Here is a 6,105-nt window from a genome sequence, read left to right as displayed (position 1 = left end):
TTGCTCAAACTACTCTTGGAGAAGGGCTTCTCTGACTGTTTTAGCTAAACCAGCATTGCTCTCTGTGGCCTTGCACTGTGTCTTCATCGTAACACACACCTCCTGACATATCACGTGCTCTTTTGTCTACTGTTGACTCTGACGTCCCGACTAGAACATAACTTTGTGAAGGCAGGAGTGTGTTGCAGTGTTTGCTAGAACATAACTTTGTGAAGGCGGGAGTGTGTTGCAGTGTTTGCCACTCATATTCTCAAAGGTAAAAAAAAGTGGCTGGCTTCGGGAGGTTATCCAACAAATACTACTGAATATAAGATGAGTGCAGAAATGATTGTGGGCCAAATTCAATGCCCTGAAGTTATTTAATCCTTCCATCAACTCTATGAAGGAGCATCCGTTCTTCCCCCTATTTTGCAAATGAGAAAATGGAAGTTTTCAGAAGTGGGATAACTTGCTTGGTGTGGCAGGAGATGCTAGTGGTCAGGAGAGCAGGGACTGCAGCCCAGGTGGTTGGGCTCTCGGACCCACAGGTAAGTTGACTGACCTGGAAGAAAATGAATATCAGTGAAGGTCACCTATCCCTGAATGATCCAGGTAAAGAATAGTTACAGGCCCAGGTATTTGCCATCTGGACTGTGTACAGAGTAGATTCCTTTGGTAGGAAAAAAAAAGTCATGATAATGCTTCTGCCCCACAGCCCAGGGATGGCAGGGGCTGCAGAAATTGCTCCAGAAGAAGAGAGACTGCAGGTTCGCAGTATGTCCTCAGCCCTGCATCCCCGACTCACCCTGTGAGCTCAGCCTCAAAGCCAAGACCAACACAAAGCAAAAGTCACTTCCCGACTTGGCGGTGGGCACTGGGTCTGCATTGTGCTGATGCTGCTTCAACCTTGTGGCCATCCCTGGCGTTCCCATGGTGAGACCCTTACTTTGTGCTTGTGCTTAGAATACGCAGTCTTCTAGAGCAAGTCCAGTCTAACCCTATTGCAACATCGCCAAGACATTTTTTTTTTAATATGACCCGGCACCTTCTACCTCTTCCAGATTTCTCAGTCCCACCTGCTGCCTGCCTTTTTCTCTTTGCTCCCTATTTCTACCTTCCATGATACCCTCTTGTCCCACCTTTATCTCATCCCCTGTGACTCCCTTCTTCAGGTCTTTCTCATTTCTATCTCTGGATTCCAATCAGCACACAGACCCTGATGCCATTCCAGGACCTCTCGGCGTCTTAATAGAAATTCAAATTCCATTGTTTAAGATCCTAGAATTTGGTGCCATTAACCAAAATAGCAGAGCCCAGGCAAGGGGGGAGGGGTCCTAAGGCGGAGCTGATTTAAAATTTAAATTATTTGCACACTTTGAGCCAGCACATATATCTTGGTATTGATCGAAGCTCTTTGGAAGCTATTTACGTTTTCAGCACACCTTTAAGACTGAGATTTATACTGCATTTGGTGTTTAACTAGCCTCTTAATGCATCTTGTTGAGCCATAGTATTGGTGGGCATATTGTAAATTTTAGTGTTGGTGCTGAATTGATTTGCTTAGTGGAGTTGAATTTAGGCTATTAAAATAAATAAATAAAACAAATAAGAAGGACCTCCAGTACCTCATATCATATTAAAATCAATCAAAGGCATAGAGCCACCACCTCCAGAGTCAGGATTCAGTATGTTTTGTGGAACCGACTTAGAGTGCGAAGGATTTCTCTCAGGGTGGCCTCTCGTAGTAAACACAAACAGTGTGGAATTAAGGGTGAGACCACAGTGTGGCCTGTCTACATGATGATTTGAAATTGAGAAAACTTGAACTCACACCCTGACTTTATCCAGACACCCATAGCTGGATCTTCCTGTTCTTGGTTTCCAAAGGAGTGGCCCAGCCAGTTTCTTAGAGTTCTAGCTTCCTTCTAGGCATCTAGACAATTGCAGCTGGATTCTGAGATGTGTCCAGCCCTTGAGGTGGAACAAGATGGGAGCAGCTCTCAGCATCCAGGGCTGGTCTTGGTGGCATCTCTTTATCTTGCAACCCCTCAGAATCATGGGTGGGTCTCAGTTATTTTCATATTCTAGTGACTCTAATGAACCTTAGTGCATCTCAGAAACCCGAGGATCCAAGCTGATGTCAACACAGGGCAAATACTTTCCAAAAGATTCACTCCAGATAAGAGGTTTATTTTGTCTTCTAGAGCTCGGGCAGGGTGGGGGTGGAGGGTTCTTTTTTTGTTTGGTTCTTTGAAGCTCATTCCATCAGACTGTTTCATTATTAGTATTGTTTTTTATTTTAAAAAAATTTAGCAGGGAAAGTTCTGAAATCAACAGACAATTTACAATTGTTGTCCTGGTTCTCTGAAAAGGTAGTTTCGTTTTCACTTCAGTGCAAGGGTGCTGGTTAATTGGGCTGGATTTTTACTGAGACTCAACACATACTGGGGACCAGGCATGATCAAGAGTAGGTTGCCATCAAAAGTCTTCTCTGAAGGAGGAGCAGGTTCTTAGAGGCTGGCTGTGACTCCAGGAGCAGCTCTGTGGGGGTGAGAACACCAGAAACCCTCCCTGTCTCCTGAGCTGGGACAGGCTAGGTCTTTCTCACTCACAGTCAGCCTGGGTCTCTTGATTAGCCCTTTCATGATTTCCCACAGATGGGGCAATCTTCTCATTATACAATATGAGCTACTGTCTCTAACAATACCTGACCTTGACATGAGAAGTACACTTGATTTATCCACGCTTTCAATGTCCCTCACTCTAACCTTGACTGACCTGCTCTTGGGTCCCATCAGAGAAGTTATGTCTTCTTGAAAGTGTTGAAACCACAGGAAAGCAAAGGAAAAAAAGGAAAGAATATAAATAGATGTTTGTATTTGTGTACTTCCTTCATAATCCATTTTCTTTTTTCAATAGAAAATATTTGTGGGGCATCCTCTCAACAAAGTAACTAGGTCTTTGGCAAATAGACATGTTCAACATTTAAGATAAAATATTCAGCAGGCCCTGGAGATCTCCTCTAGCTGAAATGTAGAATGTTGGGGTCCATTAAGTGAAGTAAGGGGCTTTCCCAATGTCTCAGCAGTTAAAGAATCCACCTGCAATGCAGGAGACCCAGGAGACTCAGCTTCGATCCCTGGGTCAGGAAGGTCCTCTGGAAGAGGAAAATACAACACACTCCAGTATTCTTCCCTGAAAAACTCCCATGGACAGAGGAGCCTGGTGTACTACAGTTCTTAGGGTTGCAAAGCGTCGGGCACGGCTGAGAGACTAAGGACAGCATAAGATGAGGTAAAGAGAAGCTGTTTGGGAAGACATACAAATACTGTCTTAGGAGTTTGAGCAATATTCTATAGGACATTGGCTTATCCTGAAGGAGTTTTTGAGCAAGAGAGTGTGTTGTACAATTTTTATATTAGAAAGCCCTTGCCGATGAAATCTTCAGATAGATTGGACACAGATGAGCTTTGAGGCACAGGGACTAATCAAGGGACAGTTGCTCTGGGTGATGGGTGAGGAGGTCTCCAAATCATGAGTAAATTGTAATGCTATTCACAGGTGAGATGACCGAAGGGGTTGTTTCCTGAAATTCATAATCAACATGTTACTACAGTCACCCACAGTACAACCACAAACACATATCCCTACCTCACATCATATTTCCATACCAGAGTGATTGTGCTCATTCATTTCTGAAATACCATTTCAAAACAACAGAAGTCACCATGACTCTTCTATTTCTCTTAGAATATGATCTCTTTAACTTCTGGACCCAAGTGAGGAACTGGAGAAAGAATCAACATTGCTGATTCCACAGTTTTTCAGTCTTCCTCACTGTAGTCCAGCATCCATCCTCCTCTTTCCTCTGACTGTCAGCAGTGCCAGGGAGAAGTTATCACAAGCCTCCTCTACGAACCTCTGTCCCTCTTCAAAGCAGTGATACTATTTCAATAAAAAGTCTGTGCAGAAGATCGCCCTGTGGTTAAAAAAAAAAAAACAACCATTTAAACAGGCTTTGGTTTATTGACTGTAACCAGGACAGAGAGAAATTGGATCTGGGATAATTAAAGTCAAATTCATCAACACTTTGGGGAACAGAAATTTTGGAATGGAGACTTTCAAAAAGAGATGATGGCTAGACTAGGGCAGCTGGCCTTGGCTAAATGTTGAGAAAGGGGAAACATTTCCTCGAGTATCACACTGATACTGAAGTGCACAGCCCATGGAGTGATCAAATCCAAACACCAGTTACCCCAAGTCTCGCCTGTTATAATGCCATCACCTGGATTCAGGGCCCTGACGGATCAGCTGGGTTAGTAGAGTAGTCTATTCTCTTGGAGATTTCTGTGCATCCCTCATAGTTGGATGTAGGGAGAGGAAATGATTTGGGGAAAGCATTCTGCACATTTTTTTGTGCGTCTGGTGTTTTGCTATTTTTTAAAACTAAAATTAGATTCTAGGTGCCATGTCAATTCCAATCTTGCCAAAAGGGTGTGATGAGAAAACAGCCATTCTGAGTGGCTGCCCAGGCATTTTGCAGGATAACAACTCTGCTCGCACCAAGTCTGGCCATTTAGTAAGGACCCGAGTTTAGGATTTCCCCTACAATTCCCACTTTGCTTTCCCCAGGACACGTTTAAAAATAACTACTTAGCGTTGAGCCCACTAAAAGTTGGTGATCACTGTGCTAGGTGCTTGCTACCCCGTCTCTATTTCCTGCTCACTTTCGAACTGGCATAGAGGACTGCCCCTCCTCCAGCTCATTGCACCCTTGTTCTGGGATCTGTACGTAATAAATCTTGTGAGTTTCCTTCCTTTGTGTGAATGTAATGAAACTGTGCCACCCATCAAAATGGGCCTGGGATTTCCCTTCCCCAAAATGGGAGCTCTGATGCTGAGGGAGCCCCCAGGGGCAACTAATACTTCCTCACTGAGTAGGTCATCATCTGAATATTATTAGCTTCATAGAGAAGTTTTAGGTTTTCCAACATAGAGGGATTAAAAGACATTTGTTTCCAGCCTACTCTCCATACACATTTTCTGCCAGTGTCTCTGATCCTTTCAGTACTTTTCTAGGTACTCAAAAATACCAGCAATTTTTGAGACAAACCAAGGCTTTCCAGCTGCCCTTTGTACATACATGCTCATCTCTCAGCTCTTTCCTGCATCACACAGAGAACTCCTATGCCTCCATTAGATTACTCCAAGCATTTTCTTCTCTGTGACTCTCCCAGGAAGAATTACATTTTTCACCCTCTGCCCACTTCAGTCTTAATTCATTCATTCATTAATTCATGCAGTCAACAAACATTTATCAAAATGTTTAATTAAGACATAGATCTAGGTGCTGGAATTACAGCCATGAACAAAATAACATCTCTGCTCTCGCAGAGATTACATTATAGAAAGGGAAAGAAAAGTATAATATTTCAAACTAGGCAGAAAATGAAGGATAAGGGGGATAGAACATAAGGGAGTGGTGTTACTTTATATAGGGTGGTTGGGGAGCTGTCTATGACAAAATGATATTGGGGCAGAAATGAAGAAAGTTAGGGAACAAGATTTTTCAGGAACATCTTATGGAAAAAACCCAAATGAAATGTTTGGCCAAATCAATATAGATAAAATATATGATATAGAAAGTATCACCTTTCTATAATTTCTCATTTACCTTTGCCACGGCATGCAGATCCCTGGAAATCAAGGACAATGATGTACTCATATCTTTCATAGGGTCACACAGAGTCTGACACAACCGAAGTGACCTAGCACAGTATGTATGTACAAATATCCAGCCCCAAATGTCAAAGTAGTAGTATTTATCTATTCAATAAATGCTTGTTAAGAGTTCGAATGAGTAATCTCATAAATCCTCTGAATAATCATGTAAAGAATATATACCATGACACCTTAATATATGAGGAAACTGAGACACAGAGAGGTTAAAAACATTCACACTTGCACAGCCAAGAAATAAGCAGTGTAGTTTAGATTCTGACCCACGTCTGTAGGACCCAGATCAAAAATGTTTCCACAATAGTCTTACTGATGGAGTCAGAGTAGATCCTCCTACAAGCCTGGGGTCAGGTGGAATTTACACGGTATCAACAGACATCCATGCAC

The sequence above is a fragment of the Bos indicus genome, chromosome 13 (assembly GCF_029378745.1).
Source record: "Bos indicus isolate NIAB-ARS_2022 breed Sahiwal x Tharparkar chromosome 13, NIAB-ARS_B.indTharparkar_mat_pri_1.0, whole genome shotgun sequence".
NCBI classification, from domain to species: domain Eukaryota; kingdom Metazoa; phylum Chordata; class Mammalia; order Artiodactyla; family Bovidae; genus Bos; species Bos indicus.
Note: the sequence above shows the minus strand (reverse complement) of the source record.